General features: G+C 44.1%; 1 protein-coding gene and 1 pseudogene across 4 annotated transcripts in view; one reads left to right on the top strand and one right to left on the bottom strand.

Moving 5' to 3' along the window:
* Positions 1-20,820, bottom strand: part of LOC105474038 (protein phosphatase, Mg2+/Mn2+ dependent 1H) — a 366,109-nt gene that overhangs the window by 177,499 nt on the left and 167,790 nt on the right. The window lies entirely within an intron of this gene.
* LOC105474035 (glyceraldehyde-3-phosphate dehydrogenase pseudogene) lies at positions 12,540-13,537 on the top strand (annotated as a pseudogene).

The following is a 20,820-nucleotide window of genomic DNA, read 5'->3' as shown; positions in this document are numbered from 1 at the left end:
CCATCACTTTGGGAGGTCAAGAGGAACGGATCACTTGAGATCAGGAGTTCGAGACCAGCTTGGCCAATATGGTGAAACCCCATCTCTACTAAAAATACAAAAATTAGCTGGGTGTGGTGGCAGGCACCTGTAAGCCCAGCTACTTGGGAGTCTGAGGCAGGAGAATTGCTTGAACCTGGGAGGGGGAGGTTGCAGTGAGCCGAGATTGCACCACTGCACTCCAGCCTAGGAAACAGAGTGAGACCCTGTCTCAAAAACAAAAACTCCCTTTGGTTCCTGCCCCAAATATTATCTACACAAGAAGATAAAGGTAATTTATTCCTAACCAATGAGAATTCTGAGTTAGAGACTAATTTCTAGAAAATCCCGCTACTTCTCTCCTCTAATGTGATATTTTGGAGTTAAAAACACATACCTTTATTCCCCTAGTCTAAATATTAAGTGATTAAGAGAAACAGAGGGTAAAACAGGATGCTCACTTCAAATATTAACTTGATTTTACAATTTTTCTTAAAGGGATCATATTAACTCTTGTTAAATCTCAACTCAGTGTGATGTTCTCAGAGCAAGACTGACATGTGCCAACAGGCATTTAACAAACAAGCAGAAGAAAAAAAGCTGATAAAAAATATGATTAGGCAACTGACAGAGGAAAAATACAAATGTTTAATAAAGATATGAAAAGATGCTCAGTCTCACCAGTCCATGAAAATGCATGCTAAAGTAAAAACAATATATAATTTTGCTCATTAGGTTGGGAAACATTGAAAAAATCAACAATATATAGTTTCCATAGAGTAAAAGTCACTTTCATAATGGGAATGGGGATTGTTACACCTTTTACATTGATTACAATTATAATTACATATCTAATGGTTCAGTCATTCCACTTTTGGGAATACATTCTAAAGTAATAAAAGACTCAGTACATAGGCTATACATACAATTCAGACTTTTGACGTTATTCATTGGGGCAAAGACTGGAAATAGACCGAATGTCTGTCAAAAGGGGAACTGTTGAATGGATTGGTTTGTATTCTATAAGCCATTATACAGCCATAAAAAAAAAAAAAAAAAAAAAAAAGAGGCCAGGAGCTGTGACTCACACCTGTAATCCCAGCACTTTGGGAGGCCAAGGTGAGTGGATCACTTGAGGTCAGGAGTTCGAGACCAGTCTGGCCAACATGGTGAAAACCTGTCTCTACTCAAAGTACAAAAATTAGCTGGACGTGGTGGTGGGTGCCTATAATCCCAGCTACTTGGGAGGCTGGGGCAGGAGAATTGCTTGAACCTGCGAGGCGGAGGTTGTGGTAAGCTGAGATTGCACCACTGCACTCCAGCCTGGGCAACAGAGTGAGACTCTGTCTCGAAAAAAAAAAAAAAAAGTGAAATTCTATTTTGTGACCTGGAGTTATCCATGATATAGTAAGTGAGAAAAGTAAACTGCAGAGTAATGAGTGGTACAATCCCATTTTTGTAAAAACAAAAACTATATATAGATATCCCATCTACGTGAGGAATCTGATTCCATGCCCAAATCCTGTGTGCTATGTTTCAGGCCTGACCACAGGCCATTACAAAGGCTCTGCCCAGCAGGCCTCACGGGGGAAGCTGCCCTCTGCACACCAAAAGTGGTGCACAGTCCCTGCACTGCAGCTGCTGAGAGGACTACAGCCCAGGACTCATACCCCCCTAGCCTAAGAGTCTCCACTGAGAAACTTCTCTGCTCTGACTCAGTCTACTCGTAGTCCTTCCCCTTCTCTCCCTGGCCCTCCATCCCTCGGTCCACAAAATGGCAAAGCCTTTAGTTCAGAGCTCTGGGCACTGAGGCTCCCTCCTGCTAGCGCTGCATGTCATCTGCCAGACCTTCACATGTTGCCATCCTATGGGGAAAAATGGAACCCTGGGGAGTCAGCACTTCCCTCTTTGCCTCTTGCCAGGACTATTGCAGTAAGAGAAGAAACGATTGTTACTTTCAGTTTGGTTCATTGTCCTAACTGACCACCTTGACACCTGGCAGCTTGATAACATATAATTATGTTTGAATGAGTGGCAAGGAAGTTGTGGAAGTGGGAGAGAAAGTTAATTTTTCTTTTTAAAACTTTTTATTATTTTTAATTTTTTAAATTATTATTTTTTTCTTTGTAGAGACGAGGCCTCACTACGTTGCCTAGGCTCGTCGTGAATGCCTGGGTTCAAGCGATCCTCCCACCTCAGTCTCCCAAAGTGCTGGGATTACAGGCATGAGCCACCTCGCCTGGTTAACTTTTCTTTATATATTTTTGTATTATTTGACTGTTACAAGAAATGTACGCTCCTTTTGTAAATTTGAAGAGGAACTGATTTGCCCAGATTTGGCTACACAGTCACAGAAGACCTAGAGTCTTCCTGAATGCCGATTCATCTTTGTAATGTTACCACCCTTCATGAACCCCACACGCCTCAAGCACCTCTCCATGAAGTTCTACTAGGTGGCCCAACCACATCTCAGAGGCCGTTATTTGGAGCTCAGGCACAGCAACAAAACTATCCTGCATCTGTTTCAGAAGCCACTAACTGAGAAGCCAGTGACTGAATCTTCTCATAAAAATAAGAACTGGTTAAGCCTAAAGATGCCTGTACTTTTCTACATCACTTGTGCTTTAAGGAAAGGACCCAGAAAAATAGGTTTAGAACTGCCAATCACATTCAAAATAAAAGTATAAGAAGAGGTTCCAAGTGAGGGATTAAATGCATGACTAAAGAATTCATCAGCTCTTCGATTGAAGGTTAGAGCTTGTTAGTCTTAGCCATATAAAGAAGTTTAGACCAGGCGTGATGGCTCACATCTATAATCCCAGCACTTGGGGAAGCCAAGGCGGGAAGATCACTTGAACTCAGGAGTTGAGACCAGTCTAGGCAACATACTGAGACCCTCATCTCTACAAAAAATAGAAAAAATTAGCCAGGTGGTGTGGTGCACACCCATAGTCCCAGCTACTCAGAAAGCTGAGATGGGAGGATCACTTGAGCCCAGAAAGTTGAGGCTGTGATGAGCTATGATCATGCCACTGCACTCCAGCCTGGGCAACAGAGCAAGATCCTGTCTCAAAAAAAAAAAAAAAAAAAAAAAAGGTTTAAACAGGTGCGATCTCCCCCCGTAGCCTGGGCATTCTGTATCAGTCTCATATATGTATTTCACTAGGCACCCAAGAACTGACTTGAAACTATGCCCACAGGCTCTACAGTATACATCCAGGTGTGATTTATTCAGTGGTCATAGGGGAATTTTCAATGTGTTCAATCAGTAACACTGATAAAGCAAAACCAAACCAAACCAAACCACCACTCCCAACTCAATTACCGTATTCATTGCCTATGGGCTACCTACCACCACGGACTGCCAGAGTTCCAGGCCCAGACAGCCACCCAGAGGTCTGGAGGTAGCAGTAGGATGGGGAAGCCACCTCCCCTTCATACATCACTACTAGGAGAAGGGGACATCTTCATTGTGAGGCACCAAACAGCCAATCACACTTTCTATTGCTTGGGTGATATCTCCCTTGTTCCGTAGCAAGCAAAACTCAACCTATACTGTTGTGTGCTGTGGTTTCATCCTGCAGAATAAGGAACTTTCCTTCTAGATGGTCTCAGAAATGTTCTCCCTCCACAGAGCCCCAACACACAGGTTGCTACTGGGTTTGAAAAGTAGAAGCTCATTCACGCCCCCTCACCTCTAAATTTCCTAAAATGAAATGACATTGCCTAAGTACACTGCAGAGCTATTGTTATTGGCTATGGCTATAGAGAAAGCTTCAGATTCATGCAAACAAGTAACAAATTCTTTCTTTCCTTTTTTCTTTTTTTGAGACAAGGTCTCGTTCTGTTGCCCAGGCTGGAGTGCAGTGGCATAATCGTGGCTCACTGTAGCCCTGGACTTCTGGGCTCGAGTGATCCTCTCACCTCAGCCTCTTGAGTAGCTGGGACCACAGGCATGTACCACCATGCCTGGTTAATTAAAAAAAAAAATTTTTTTTTTGAGACGGAGTTTCACTCTTGTCGCCCAGGCGCGAGTACAATGGTATGAGCTCGACTCACCGCAACCTTCACCTCCCAGATTCAAGTGATTCCCCTGCCTCAGCCTCCCAAGTAGCTGGGATTACAGGCACGCACCACCAGGCCTGGCTAATTTTGTATTTTTAGTAGAGACAGGGTTTCTCCGTGTTGGTCAGGCTGGTTTCGAACTCCCGACCTCAGGTGATCCGCCCACCTCAGCCTCACAAAGTGCTGAGATTACAGGCGTGAGCCACCGTGCCTGGCAATTAAAAAAAATTTTTTAGTGCTGGGTACTGGGTTTAAGTGATCCTCACACCTAAGCCTCCCAAAGTGTTGGGATGGCAGGCATGAGCCACCATGCCCAGCATAAATTAAGTTTTAAGGGGAAGATGAAGTTTGGAGAATCAAGTAGTGCAAACACAGGAACACTCTGTCAGCACCTTCTTCGTGTCACCCTCAGAAAGCCTAAAAGCCCATGTTCTGGCAGGGTACATTCCAGAGCACACTTCCGCCCTTCTGCCCTCTCAAGGTAAAAACCTTTTGTCTTAAAACCAGACAAAATCCCCAAATTCACAGTCAAATAATAAATAGGTGCTATGTAAACATGGCATGGAGACAATTAATAGGCATGGAGCTTTTCAGCCTCAGTAGAAAGCTTTGCCCATGTGGCAGAACCTGCCAAGCACTCCCTCTGCTCTAGACACACAACAATGACCTATAACATAGGTGGGAAAGAGAAAGAGAAAAAAATTATGCACGCACACACACACAAATACATAGCCCAACTAAAAAATAAAGGTAGCATCTCTCGGTAGAGTAGAAATGGAAAAGAAATCCAAAATCCCCAAGCTGCTGGACTTGAGAAGCAGGTAATGGTGTCCAGGAGTCCAATTTCTATGGAGTAAAAGGTATTAAAAGTCCTCCAAGTGGGCGGCGCAGTGGCTCACGCCTGTAATCCCAGCACTTTCGGAGGCCAAGGCGGGCAGATCATGAGGTCAGGAGATCGAGACCACAGTGAAACCCTGTTTCTACTAAAACTACAAAAAATTAGCCAGGTGCGGAGGCGGGCGCCTGTAGTCCCAGCTACTCGGGAGGCTGAGGCAGGAGAATGGCATGAACCCAGGAGGAGGAGCTTGCAGTGAGCCGAGATCCGGCCATGCACTCCAGCCTGGGCGGCAGAGTGAGACTCCGTCTCAAAAAAATAAAATAAATAAAATAAAAATAAAAAAAAATAAAATAGTCCTCTAAGTAAGACCAAGGGCAGCGATCAAGCTCACATCTGAAGTCCAATTCCAAACCAAGTCATTTTACTTTGTTATACCCTGGTTTCTTCTCTCCGCAGCAAGAGAACTTGCTGAATGGCAAAGCAAAATGCTTTGAGGCTCTAGTTTAAAAAAGTCCTGGGAGTGCAGAACTTCATTCCCATCTTTAATTCCTAAGCAATCGGCCAGCCCTGTAACATGGATTCCACCCACTCATGTAGTTAAATGTGTGCCAATGTAGAACACACACACACGCGCGTGAGGAAGCGCCTGCCATCATCTATCCTTTCTGGGTTGTTAGGTTCTGACAGTTAACCTGGAAGGCTATACTGTGACAGCCAAAGCACGAAATGATGAAGACTGTGGGACAGAGGCTAATTGTCAAGCCCTCCTCCAGCTCAGAAGGTTCATGGCTTTGGAGGGAATTCACAGATATGTGAGTAATTGGTGGTAGGAGCCTGTGTGTTGTGGCAGAAACAGCACCGGCCTGGGAATCTGAAATTATAGGTGCCAGCTCCACAGTGGGCTACTGTTAATAGTCTTTAACTCTGAGCCCTGGCATCCTTGCTAATAACAAAAAGGGGCACAATCAGGTGATTTCAAGGCAACTTTCAGCGTTAGAGTGAAATGCTTCTGAAAAGAAGTCTGATACACACTGGGGTAGGAAAATACTGACAAGGACTCCAGTTACTACTTTTCTCAGGAGGTGATAATCACCACAATTTAGATTCTAAGAAATATAAACCAAACACAGAAGCAACAGGATGGGAGAAGCCACCCTTACTATTTCTCTTAAATCATCACAGACAAGGAACCTGTTCCTGAGCAAGGCCCCCAATGTAATTTCATTGTTGTCATCAGTCCCCTTGGAACACAGAGCTACAAACAAAAAGGCATCTCTGACACTGTTAAGAGTATTCATGGATGCCCTGATTCCATTACACACTCTTTCAGCTGAAAGTGATTCGAAACGCAACATTAAACTGCACATTTCCAGAATGGAGGAGAAAATCTGGTACAAGGTGACAAAGAGAAACCATTCGGAAAACCCCTTTTGACAGTGTATATCAATTTCAAGGCACAGGGAGGAAACATCCATTTTGTTCAAAAGCATCAGACCTTGTGGATTCTGTTTGGATGCAGCAGAAGTGTTGTTCTCTTTCAAAAGTATTAGAAACGCATTGTTGGGAAAGAAAGCAGGGCAGCTGAGGGACAAGCCAGGGTTACCTTACCATCGTCAGAGGATGGCTACTCTGTAGATGCTAATTAATGGTATTAAAAAATAGCTGAAGGGAAAAAAGTAAACCTAATAGCCTGGAATCAGTTTGGGTGTATTTCTTGTCATTCAATTTTCAGAATGGAAACTACTAAATAAGTCTGCAAATATGATGATTCATTTAACAAGACCCCAACTATGCAATTAAGCTCCTAGGCAAAAATATTCACAAATGACAGTCAAGGGAAAAATATTTCAGATCTTTAAGTAGCAGCAAAAATAAGTGACCACTCATAGAGCCATAGCTGAGTCCAACGTTCCTTGCTTTCTTCACAGCCAGCCCAGTCTGTATTCATACCACCCAGAATAATTTCTCAGTGTCATATTCAGCCACTTTCTGTAGAAACATCTTAGTCTACCATCTTGGCTACCAGCAACACTCATGAAACCCAGCTCACCAACACAACATTTTCCAGATCAGGTAAATGCCTTAGTCATTAATGAAAGGTTTTCAAGGTGCATATCATTTCTCAAAAAAAGAGGTCTATGTGTTTGCTTTCTGGTTTTGAATTACAGTCTGCACACCATAAAATTCACCCTCTTAAAGTGATACAAGTCAGTGTTTTTTGGTACATTCTCAGGGTTGTGCGACCATCACCATTATCCAATTCCAGGACATTTTCTTTTTTCTATTTTTTTTTGAGACGGAGTCTTGCTCTGTCGCCTAGGCTGGAGCGCAGTGGCGCGATCTCGGCTCACTGCAAGCTCTGCCTCCCAGGTTCATGCCATTCTCCTGCCTCAGCCTCCCAAGTAGCTGGGACTACAGGCTACCACGCCTGGCTAGTTTTTTCGTATTTTTAGTAGAGACGGGGTTTCACCGTGTTAGCCAGGATGGTCTCGATCTCCCGACCTCATGATCAGCCTGTCTCGGCCTCCCAAAGTGTTGGGATTACAGGCGTGAGCCACCGCAACCGGCCCAATTCCAGGATTTTCGAAATCTGAAAAAGGACTCCCTAGCCCCTGTACATTTTAGTAGCCACTCCCCATCTCTCCTTCCTTCTAAGCCCTGGCAAATACTAATCTACTTTGTCTCTATGGATTAATCTATTCTGGACATTTAATATGAATGGCATTATACAATACATGGTCTTCATGACTGGTTTCATTTGCTTAACATATGTTTTCAAGGTTCATCCATGTTACAGCATGCATCAGTACTTCATTCCTTCTTGTGACTAAATAATATTCCATCACATGAACACATTTTGTTTATCCATTCATTAGTTGGCAGACATTTGTTTCCATTTAAAAAAAATAGTGAATAATGCTGCAATGAACATTTGTGTACAACTTTTTGTGTAAATATATGTTTTCAGTTCTCTTGGGCATATACCCAGGAGTGAAATTATTGAGCCATATGGTAACCTTAACTTTCTGAAGAACCACCAGTTAGCTTTCCAAAGTGACTGTACAATTTTACATTCCTAATTGGTGGGTTTTAGAACTTTCTCTTAAAGGACTCGAGTTCAAACTAGATTCAGATCTGAAAATCTCAGTGATTTCTTATTCAGCACCCTTTTAAAGGCATCTTGCTGAAAAAGTTTTGCCTGCATGTTTAGATTTCAATGTGTATATCACACAATGCTTTATTTTTCATTTGCATCAGAGGATATGTATTCTGCTTCTCTCTAGTGCAGGGTCAATATCTAAAATTCACAATATCGCACGGTTCCCTAGCACAAATGTGTACAACCATTTGTTAAGTGCCAAATCAAGCACATTTTCTTCCTCACAGCAAGTAGCCAGAACAGGTGAAGCCACCAAAGGCATTTATTTTTCTCTCTACTGCAGACTATTTATGAGTAGGATGAACTTTTCTCTTCTTTTTAAAGGTGACTGTTGACTACAATGGCTCACTATTTGTGTGCCAAGACAGGTAGGACTTGCAGAGCCCAGGAAATAATTTCTTCACTAATACCCTGGATTGGTCACACCCTTGTTTGATTTGTGTCCGATTCAGGCCTCTTTACTTGAAAAATAGCAATGTGACGGAACAACTGAGCAGGGTCCCAAGAAGAGGAGTAAACACAATTCAAGGGGTGGAAAATAGAAGCTTTGAAGAGGCTAAAGCAAAAGTGGTATTTTAGCCTGAGGGAAAGAATGAGGAACAATCTCATCACACTTGCCTTCATGCATTTAAAATGGGTTTATTCAGAGAACAGTGGGTGACCAGTTCTTCATGCTCAGAGTGAAACAAACAGGAGGAAATCACATCAAATCAGTAAAATTCTATGGTTGGAAAAGGGAAAACAATTTCTTGATCTTCACTTTATACATTTGACCAAAGCTCATGGATCTCCATCCCTGGAATTCTTAAAAAAGATGTAAAGGAGTTTTGTCTGTATTTGCCTGCCAAGAATCTTGAGGCATCCTTCACTGTAGTTTCTTTAGGGTGCTATAAATCAGGAACTACGTCTGCTGCATGAGGGCAAAACCAGACCCATAAACAATGAGATCTAGACTGCATAATGTACTGAGAATGTCTTGCAGTGTGCACTGTGGAAGCAAACAGGACCTCTTCTTTGCCACATGCTCCTGTTCAAAATAAGTTACATTACTTCATCTGGCAAGGCAGGGAGGCTCATCTGTGGTTCATGGTTGGGTTACACAGGCTAGATGCTGCACACCGGCCCTACTTGTAAGGCCTCTCTGGCTCTGCCTGGTTACAGTTACCCAGTGCCAGTTCCTTACACAGCAAAGGCCTGGGAAGCCCATCTCTCATTCATTGAACATAACCCATTAAGTTGGGTTTGGGAGCCGGCTACAGTGAAATGAAAAGTGATCAAAGTTTGCAGTCCAAAGTCAATTTCAAGCTATGAATTAAGTATACTGGGAAAGTGAGTTAGCCACTCTGAGAATCAATTTTCCCCACTTGATAAATACCACTTTCTTCAGACTAAATGAGTGTATGTATGAAGGGACTTTATAGATTATTAGTGATGCTGAATGAATAAATTAAACTCACAAAGAGTCAGTAGGATAGTAATTTACTTGGAACTTCGTTATTTTTGGGTGATTATAAGTGTCTACAAATGGGATCTTAAGGAATTGTACAAAAGAAAAAAAAATTTTTTGTGACCTCGCTTAGGCTTTAAGAATAAAATGGTTGTCTCACATTTTATCGTTAAATAAAAATTTAACATTTTGAAGATTTCTCATTGTCATTTCCATTCACGTGTTCAGATCCCCCCAACATTCCACAGAAAAGAAGGAAGATTGACAGGGGAGTTGGGGGTATTCTTGAATCCCTTGCTCAATAGCTTTGAAACCTCGCTCTGCTCATTAATATTAATGTTAGAGTCTCCTTAACATTTTCCCAAGCATATCCATAATTTTTAATTTTATTGTGACAAAGAGATATATATAAAGGATTCCCACACCAAATCCCCTTTTCCTGCAAAAATTCTACTCAACCCATAATTTATCCAAGGCTCTTACAACTGTCCAAGTAAAAAATGAGTCTGAACTATGTCTGTGGAAACAGAAAATTCTTAGAGATAAAATACATAATTTAAAAAAATTATGTGAGAATTAAAGGAGAAGAAAATGCCTGCAAATCTGCTGAGGTTCCCAGCTTGGGCAATGAAGGACGACGATGCTATTAACACAGGAGAGACAAGCAGAAGAGGTGGTCTGGAGAAGACATTGCATTTTGGGCATCTGAATTTGGGGCATATGCCTGATGTCAGGTGGAGGGGCTAGTGAAGACACAGTTGGAAATGTGGGAGTGGTGCTCAGGAATGAGGTCAGGGCTAAAAAAGATTTGTGAATAGTCATATCTATATGGTAGTTAAATTATAAAACTGAAACAAGTGTTCTAGGGAATGCATATAGAAAAAGGGGAGAAAAACAAAGCCGAGAGCTGAACTAACATATTAAGTGAAAACACAGAAAAACAGGTCCGTTCTCTCATCTACCTTCTAACCTCAGCTACCTGTCAAACTCCTCTTCACAGAATAAATCAGTTAATTTAGGTTGGCCTCTACAACATTTCCCGTGGAATCCGGTGTGAATGAAAACAGGGGACCCCCAAACGAAGACTCCTCGTGCTTGAAAGAGTTCAGGAAACATTCTTCTTTGTCACAGGACTTTTCTGAGTCTTTAATATACTCGTGTAGATTGTTGTTTTCCAAAACCAGGTTCCTTTATAACAATGCCCAAATCTAACTATGGGACGAACATCTAACATCTTTCCACCTTTCTACCATGTGTGGGTCAGAATCAGGGATGGAAGCACTTGACTGACCCATAGCTTAGGGATACGGTGGGCTTCATTCCTGGAGCCTCACCCCCTACTCTTGAAGTCCTGTTGGATGTAAAATCGGAACTGTTCTGCTCCCTCTTGGAAAAAGGCCACAGCAGGCCATCTCTCTCTGCTTCCGTGTTTTTTTTTTTGTTTGTTTTTTGTTTTTTTTGAGATGCACAGGCAGAGGTAAAGAGGCTGAGACTGTGGTGGGGGCTTGTCTGGGAGAACGCCAGGTTCCAGGTTCTCTCCCCCTCTCTCTGGCTTTTTCCATTCTGGTTCTTCTCTTAAATAGTTTTCCAGATAAGGGGGATCAGGGTGGGCTCCCACTAACCTCATTTCCACTAGTTCTGACTTGAAGCTTGGGCTTTCTTGTTCTGATTCTTACTTGATTTTTGTATTTGCTGCTTCTCTGGAATGACCTTCCCTCATCACCAGGATTAGAAGTATTATCTTCCCTCTCACATTGAGAAGGTGGAGAAAAACCACAAGAAAAACTAAGGCTCCAAACCAAATAAAAATATTACAGAGGAGAATCTTGCTGCAATAAAAGGGATCAAATCCTCTGGTTTCAATGGATTATATCTTAGGGTCCCAAAAGTCCTCAAAAATGAGGCTGTCGCAGTACTGTTAGGGATCTAGAAGGAAGGGCAGTGAAGAAGAGATGTGGCTGTGAACAAAGATTAGAGATACGCAAGTCAGGTGTAATTTTTAACATGGGAGACTATGGATTCTGCAATGTGAGAAGGGGAGAGCTGTCTTATCCAGTCTTGATAAGATTCTAGAGTAGGCTGGGGACAGTGGCTCACACCTGTAATCCCAGCACTTTAGGAGGCTGAGATGGGAGGATCACTTGAGTTCAGGAGTTCGTGACCAACCTGGACAACATCATGAGACCCCGTCTCTAGCAAAAATACAAAATATTAGCCAGGCTTGGTGGCACATGCCTGTAGTCCCACTTACTTGGGAGGCTGAGGTGGGAGAATGGTTTGAACCTGGGAGGTAGAGGTTGCAGCGAGCCAAGATCAAGCTACCACTGCACTCCAGCCTGGGTGACAAGAGACAGACCCTGTCCAAAAACAGATTCTAGAGTAGATTATGAAAGAAAGGCTTGTGAGGGCTAGTGAAAGAAAGCAGCAGTCACTGGTCTACCTGGGTTCCATAAGAGAGTAAGTCAACTCATTCCCAATGCTTCTCTCCCAAACCCCTTCCTTGTCCAGCTAAAAGAAATGGTAAGCCATAGTCTTTACTTGAACTTTAGAAATCAATAGTCTTTCATGATCTTTTGGTTGACAGTGAAGAGGAAGGGTTAGTACAAGTAAAAATAAGCAAGTTAAAAACAGTTGAAATGTAACAAAATGGAAGAGCTTCCATCCATGAGACACTTGTTGTGATTCAGCTCTTTGGCGTGGCTGTCAGGAGAGTGAGGGTAGGTTTTAAGGATGTTACAAGGTGGGTGGCCTTCAGCTCTCTACCATGCAGGCCAATTCAGCTCTGAGAGGTGCCACATGTGAACAGGGAAATCACACAAGAACAGGACAAGGAGAGACCTGGATGACGAGAGGTACCAGTCAGTCATCATCTTTGGATGGTAAGAATATCATGTCTTTCTTTTCTTAATCTTATTTGCATATTTAAATTGCACATAAGTAGCTCTCTGCTCCTCCCATTTGACAGACAGCCGCATCTTCTCTGTCATTGCCAGCCGCATCTCTGAGACACTATGGTGAAGGTGAAGGTCAGAGTCAAAGGATTTGGTTGTATTGGGTGCCTGGTCACCAGGGCTGCTTTTAACTCTGATAAAGTGGATATTGTTGCCATCAATGACCCCTTCATTAACCTCAACTACATGGTCTGTGTGTTCTAGTATGATTCCACCCATGGCAAATTTCATGGCACCATCAAGGCTGACAATGGGAAGCTTGTTATCAACGAAAATTCCATCATCATCTTCCAGGAGCGAGATCCCTCCAAAATCAAATGGGGCAATGCTGGTGCTGAGTATATAGTGGAATCCACCGGTGTCTTCACCACCATGGAGAAGGCTGGGGCTCACTTGCAGCGGGGAGCCAAAAGGATCATCTCTGCTCCCTCTGCTGACGCCCCCATGTTCGCAATGGGCGTGAACCATGAGAAGTAATGACAACAGCCTCAAGATCATCTGCAATGCCTCCTGTATCACCAACTGCTTAGTGCCTCTGGCCAAGGTCATCCATGACAACTTTGGTATCGTGGAAGGACTCATGACCACAGTCCACGCCATCACCCAGAAGACTGTGGATGGCCCCTCCAGGAAACTGTGGTGTGACACACGGCGCTCTCCAGAACATCATCCCGGCCTCTACTGGTGCTGCTGAGGTTGTGGGCAAGGTCATCCCTGAGCTAAACAGGAAGTTCACTGGCATGGCCTTCCGTGTCCCCACTGCCAGTGTGTCAGTCGTGGACCTGAACTGCTGTCCGGAAAAACCTGCCAAGTATGATGACATCATATTTGAAGCAGGCATCCAAGGCCCTCTCAAGGGCATCCTGGGCTATACTACTGACCACCAGGTTGTCTCCTCTGACTTCAACAGCGACATCCACTCTTCAACCTTCAATGCTGGGGCTGGCACTGGCTTCAACGACCACGTGTCATTGAAGCTCATTTCCTGGTATGACAATATATTTGTCTACAGCAACAGGGTGGTGGATCTCATGGCCCACATGGCCACCAAGGAGTAAGACCCCTGGACCACCAACCCTAGCGAGAGTGAGAGAGGAAGAGAGAGGCCCTCACTGCTGGGGAGTCACTGCCACACTCAGTCCCCAACAACACTGAGAATTTCCCTTTCTCAAGTTCCCATGCAGACCCCCTGAAAAGGGAGGGGTCTAGAGAGCCCCACCTTGTCATGTGCCATTAATAAAGTCCCCTGTGCTCAGCCGAAAAAAAAAAAATGAGGCCGGGCGCGGTGGCTCAAGCCTGTAATCCCAGTACTTTGGGAGGCCGAGGCGGGTGGATCACGAAGTCAGGAGATCGAGACCATCCTGGCTAACATGGTGAAACCCCGTCTCTACTAAAAATACAAAAAACTAGCCGGGCGTGGTGGCGGGCGCCTGTAGTCCCAGCTACTCGGAGGCTGAGGCAGGAGAATGGCGTAAACCCGGGAGGCGGAGCTTGCAGTGAGCCGAGATCGCGCCACTGCACTCCAGCCTGGGTGACACAGCGAGACTCCGTCTCAAAAAAAAAAAAAAAAAAAAAAAAAAAAAGTACATAGGTAACATATACTGCATATGTAATCAGTTTTTTTAAAACAAATGTTTCATGAAGGAAACATGTACATGAACACATTTTGTATATTTATAAATATACAAAATAAATTTCTGAGGGAGGAGAGTCATCATCCACAAAGAGGTGGCCCAGGCCAGGGAATACTGAGACGCAGGTGAGCTGGTGACATTTGGGAATGTGGTCCTGAAAAGATGAAGAGTACTTACTGAGAAATACAAGGAAAAAGTAGGGGAGGGGAAAAGAAGGAGGGCGCTGAATCTCGGAGGAGCCAATTGAATGGATAAAGATGGCGGCACATGAAAGGCTAAAGAACTGTGGGAGCAGCCTCTACAGCAAGCTGCAGAGATGAGAGAGAGAGAGAAAGGAGGATATCTAAGCAGGAACCAGCTGGACCTACGTAAGCTGACTTGAGAGGCACCTGTGATGTCAGCAAAGATTTAACCAGAGCCAAAGACAGCACCTCCACAGGCTCAAAGGGGAAAACTCTCCTTCCAGAGTTCACAAGGGACATTCAATGCTATGACTGGTCCAGTTGGAAAATGAGGCTGGGGAAAGGGTGGATGACCAGAAAATGGCACCCCCAATGGTGAGACTCTGTAGACAGAGACCCATGGCCAAAGAGGCACTGAGAGGCACTGTTTGGTCCTTGTGAGAAGCCTCAGTGGGGTGGCTTTTATCCCCATATTCCCTCATGCTCTCATAGGGCTGGGTTATGAATCTGAATTATTTAAGTGTAGACAGTAGGGAACAAGAAAGGAGGAAGAACATCATGGACAAAATCAGGAGTGTGATTTTTGATAAACTGTTTCCTGTTTTTGCTGGGATTAATTATGCCAAAAGTGGAAACTCAGCTTCCTGAAAGAAAAGAGATACCTCCCATTTCAACACAAGAAATAGGAGAAATATTTATACCATGGCCTAGTAAGGCTGAAAAAAAAATCTTCAGGTGCATAAAAAATATCTTAAGTTCTAGAGAAACTATTATAGTTACTTAGGGTTTAACTTCTTTCTCAAACTATAAAATGAAAAGAGACCAGTTCACCCTTAGATATTTCATAGGAATGAATAAAATCAGTGAAGAGATAAATTCACTGGAAGAAAACACACTCTAGTGAATTCACCAGAAATTTGTCATCCTCGATCTACTATTTTCAAGTGTTTTTTCTGGGGGCAAGTTTCAAGTTGTAAGGTTGTCTTTACAACAGCATTACTGAGAGGCACTTCCTACCATAACACCACTCCAGAAAACACTCGGAAGAAGCACCATCCTTTAAGACCCATGTTTCTGTGTCCCAATTTCTATGGACTTATTCAAATTTACAATTTCAAATGTTTAGCATCAGTCAGTAAGTCACACACTCCACAGAACAAGAGGCTCTTAGAACACAATTATTATCTTATTCCCATTGGCTGGTCTCATTCACAACCACCTCTCAAAGGAGAAAAGCAGATGGAGGCTTCCCACATGCAACCCTTTATGGCTCCAGTCTGGTGCAATTTAGGAGTGAGGTTTAGAAGGAATTAGAAAGCGCATTAATAGAGACATTCGTTGTAATTTGAAACATGAATTTGCTGTTCAAAAGGCTAAACTGGAGTGCTTAAAGCTAAGTGCTTAAAACTACCCCAGAAACCTAAAGTAATGTACCATAATTACAATTACATTCCTTCAATAATAGATTTAAAAAGTTAACACTTTCTTGTGTTTGGCTGGAATCACTCAGTCATCCACTGTAGTTGTGAGATCTCTTTCTTGGAAATCAACATCTTCATTTGGTTTCCACATGAATAATTCTTGGAAGCTACAAAGTCTTTGAAGGGTATTTATTTTTGCCTTGAGGGCTGGTGGCCTCAAAGTTCACATGAACCTCACAGATGCAAACTATCTCAGCATGATTCATCTATGCCTATAGCGTTCTCACCAAAGGGAGGTCCCTGCCTGTGTGGGGTTTCTGTATTTATACTGCTTGTGTGTTTATTTGTAGTTAAAATTGTTTTCACAAGTCAAATAAATTCAAAGATGACCTACAATGCACATGCATGAGAAATTAAGCCAAAACTCAGATTCTTGACTGAGTCACTGTTTGTTTTATCTTGGTGATGGGACATGTGCTTCACCTGAACTTCAAACTTCTTATCTTTCTGCCTCCATAATTGCAATCATCCCACTCTCTACACTGGCTACATTTTATTTAAACCTTCAAACTGTGGAGGAAAAAAAGAAGCATCTAACCCAAGAGAGGTGTCACCTAGACAGGAATTATCTGACAGCTAAGAGAATTTCTTTTCTCCATGAAATGCTGTGGTGGTTACGCCAATTCCCAGAATGACTAAAGAAAAATAACTTTTCCTATAAAAGATGAGAAAATGACCAAATGACCTAGACTAGCTCTGAAGGGTAAGCACGGAGTCCCAGGTTGAAGACTACATTCTAACCACACACCAGTCATACTCTGCTCTAGGAAAAACCTTAAGTACTTCTGTCCCTAACTTAGATGTTGTTTACTTTCAGTTTACATACAGTGCAAACATCAGGGCCTACATGATTTCCAAGTCAAAAAAGATAAGGACTAATCCAGAAAGGAGAAGGAATTCTGTTTCATGCAGACTCATTGACAGCAGCAAGACATAACAAACCCACAACACAGGAAGCTTTAGAAAAAAACTAAATAAAAAACCGTAATCTCAAAGAAGACTACAGCCAACAATAAATATTAATACTATAAAGTAAGGTCCTAAGGACACCACAGTTTTGGAGGAACAAGGGATTGGAAGTTCATATCCATTATTTGGAAGCATTAAGAAATGTTTAGATTATTTTCCATTACTCTGTGTTTGAGGAGGAAGGGGAAAAACTGTTTTAAACCTGTATGCAGAGTGTAATTTCCCTAGGGGGAAAGTGAGATTATGTATGAAAAAAGGCTGGAAAGATGTACCCGTAATTGGTAACAGTGGTTGGGGAGGGGAGGAGATTACAGGCAATTTTTCCTTTTTGCCTGTTTGTATTTTCTACAAGAAACATGACGTATATCTACAGCAAAAACCGCGTAACACATCCTTGAATTTTCCTGCTAAAATTGGTCTATGTGTTTTACTAAGGTAGAGATCTCCACCACAAAACACCAGGCAGACACAGGCCTGTTCAGTGCTTCCCATCGCCCCAGCCTTACAGCCCCTCATTTCCCCATAAAAAAGGGCTGGAGAAGGGTTCTGAGAATCTCTATACAAGGTACCCACTTATAGGAGCACTTTGCGAGAGTTTAGGGAGTCCACACAGTGGAGCAGGCTGGCTTAGTGGAATAAATAGGCTGCGGTGAGAGTCATTCTAGGCCACAGCACTCATGGGCATGATCCGCCTTCATTTTACCCATGGGGAATGACACAGCAAGGAGCTGGAAGGCTTAGACATGAAGACTGACCTCTGCAGACTGGTGCGAGGGAAATGGACGTGGCTCCCAGCAGCGGCTCTTCCCACTCTCAGGACCTGTTGTCTGTGGCCTGAGACCAGAGACCCACAGCCAGGCAGAAGGTCTCCCAGCACAGGCCCAGTTAGCGCCCCGTCTGCAGTTCCTCTCTTGGTAGCATCACCCTGCTATATGCCAACAACTTGGGAGTCACTGTTTTAGAGAATCTGCCAAGCCCCAAGTTTGCCTTCGGGTTAACCCCTAACTATGTGTGGCCCATCTTAGGAGTTCCTTAGCAAGGTTTCTGTCTTGCACAGGTAGTCAGGTGAGTGTGCACAAAGCTCTGTGATCAGACCCTGTGGTGACCACACCTGATGTGTGCTTGTCCAGAGGGGGCTCACTGCCATGGAGTCTGCAGCAGTGCCTGGCCAGATGAGCATCAGAGGCCTCAGCAAAGGCCTTCCTGACCTTCCCCTGGGAACTCCGGATAGCCAAGGAGCAGCACGGTGCTCAGAAAGCCACAGAGCAGGACAGGAAACTTCACAAGCTCACCTTCTTCCAAGGCTTGGATTTTCATTCAATTGCAGACTCTGTTGGAGGCTCAGAAGAGGCATGGTAGATGCACCTGACAGCAGTAACTTACCCATACCCCGAGAATAAGCCTCATAGCAGACACACCTGACAGCAGTTATCTCAAGAAATGAGGGTTGCCACGTGGAGGGTGCTAGGGGGAGGATGCTAAGTGAAGATGCTATACAAACTGCGTCCTTTTTTTTTTTTTTTTTTTGAGACGGAGTCTGGCTCTGTCACCCAGGCTGGAGTGCAGTGGCCGGATAGCTCACTGCAACCTCCGCCTCCCGGGTTCACGCCATTCTCCTGCCTCAGCCTCCCAAGTAGCTGGGACTACAGGTGCCCGCCACCACGCCAGGCTAATTTTTTGCATTTTCAGTAGAGACGGGGTTTCACCGTGTTAGCCAGGATGGTCTCGATCTCCTGACCTCGTGATCCACCCGCCTCGGCCTCCCAAAGTGCTGGGATTACAAGCGTGAGCCACTGCGCCCAGCCTCAAACTGTGTCCTTTTTACAAGCAGGTGCAGTTCTGTCCAGACTGCCACCACTGGGCCGTTCCTGTGTGTAAGGTCCCCATAATAAAATCTTGTGTCTTGCTTGTTGGCTTTGGGCCTCTTCTTCAGCTTCTTGAACCTGGTGCCATCCCTACTGAAATTAATAGGGATCTAGCATGGCAAAGGAACATGTGATGAAACACGCTCAAAACAGGGGCCATATCGGTTAAGAACTAAAGAACACCACATTGAGGACCAAGAAGGGAGGGGCTGGCAGAGAAACCTGGAGGAGGCTGAAATGCCTTTGGACCTGAAGAACTATGCATGATTCAATCCTTCCTCTAATTGAAGGGAAAGAAACTATTTTTTTTTCAAAGCACCTGCCAAGTAGCAGGTACTGTGTCTACGTTCTCTTCAACAACCCAAGGAGGCAGATATTACTCTTACTTTGCAAGAAGGGTTTTTAAGTGATGGTCTTGAAGTCCCCAAGCAGGGACTGAGAAGCAGATTTACCTGGTTCCCAATATGTGCTGCCGCCCAGATCAACCAAATGGTCTTTTCAGGTCTGTGAGTCCATCCAAGGTCATCTCCTGCCTGCCCACATTGGGATGTTTGGGTGGAATTAGGCAGTCCAGGGTTGAGTGCTGGCCTTCCCACTTGTCCCCTGCAACCCTGGACTGGCTGTTAGGCCTCTCCAAGCCTCAGCTTCCTCCCCTCTGTAAACCACAGCCGTCTACCACACACCATGCCATGAAGATCATCAGCCAGCACCTGTCAGGGCTGAGCACCAAATCCAGATAGGGTAAATGTGCACGAGTGGGAATGGGCATCAGGAGCAGTCGTCCTGATTTCAGATCACCTGCTTTGCATGCAGCAGTTGTTTTTCAGCTGTGAGACTAATTGTTCACAACTTGACAAAGCAGGTCCAAGTACAACACAAATTGCTACAACCTCTCGCCAGTCCTCAGCTCATTTCTTCCTCAGCTCTTCCTCACTTGGTGGGTAATTAGAACACTTGTCAAATACAGAAAGTTGAAATCACTAATGTGACTCTCAAACTTATTGCAGATCATTAAACATTTACTAGAGGTGCATAATGCAGAGATGTGGTAAATGACGTTTCTTCACAGAAATTGTTGAGCTTAGAAATCTTCAATCATTTCATTTTAGGGGTGAAGCAACCAAAATCTTGAGAGGCTGGTGGTTTGGCCAGATCTAAACCCGAGGGGTTTGTTATTCCATTTGCTGTGCTTGCTACCACTCATGGTGGACTATTAATTCTCACCTCCACTCCTGGTTGCTTTTGAACATGTGGGGTGAGCTTGGAGAGAGCCAACGTCCTAAGATAGAGGAACACTCCCGATGCATTTTGCCCCCTCCAGTGAAGGTCAGGGTGCTTCTCAGTCCTGGATTCCTGCCTTGATCCAGCTGCTGCCTTTTCTTTGTCTGCACTGGTTTCTGCTCCATGCTGGGGGGACCATCCTTTTGCTCCTCTCCTTTGTCAGATCCAATAATACTAAAAATGTTGAACTCTGGTGAATTTCCATCCAGACAATTGCCAGGGACAAAAATAGTGAAATGAGAACAAATGGGAGTGACCCAGAAGACAGACTGCACCCAGAGAGACCACAGACTCTGGAGCCAGGATGTGGAGGCACCGTCTAGGGACACCAACGTCCCCTGGCTTATGTCCTACATTGCCGGGAGGGAGAAATGTGCGCTGGAAATCTAGGTATGCCCTAAATTAGCGAGTGGAGATCATGGCTGCAAACGCCAGACAGAGCCAAACCACCAGGCTGAAGCAAATCTGTCTCAAATGTTGGGTAACAGCTACACTGAATAAAAACATTCTGTGCATATGGAAGGCTCAGCCTCCAAAGGAGCTTGACATTTTTAACTATAAAAAGGTCTCAAATTAAATCCATGTGACCTTGAGTGTAACAGGAACCCCAGTAACACCACACTTTTACCAATCAAATGAGAACTTCCAAGACCTTTCCTCCTCTCCCCTTCTGTTTTTCTTCTTTCAGCATTTAATCCTCGAGCACCTCCTACCTTGTGCCAGGCACTGTGCTAGGCACTGGGATCAGATGTGGAAGCAGAAAGGGCCGTTTCTGCTGCACAGAACTCACAATACAGGGAGGACCGTGATCCATCTGTGAAGGTGGGAGATGCCTCAGGGAGGTCCCGGAGGGGACAGAGAGACTGATGCTGAAAGGACTGGCACGGGGAGGTCATGGAGAAGGATGGAGAGCAGTTCATGTAGAAGCA

The sequence above is a fragment of the Macaca nemestrina genome, chromosome 10 (assembly GCF_043159975.1).
Source record: "Macaca nemestrina isolate mMacNem1 chromosome 10, mMacNem.hap1, whole genome shotgun sequence".
NCBI classification, from domain to species: Eukaryota; Metazoa; Chordata; class Mammalia; order Primates; family Cercopithecidae; genus Macaca; species Macaca nemestrina.
This window is presented reverse-complemented; position numbering and strand designations above follow the sequence as displayed.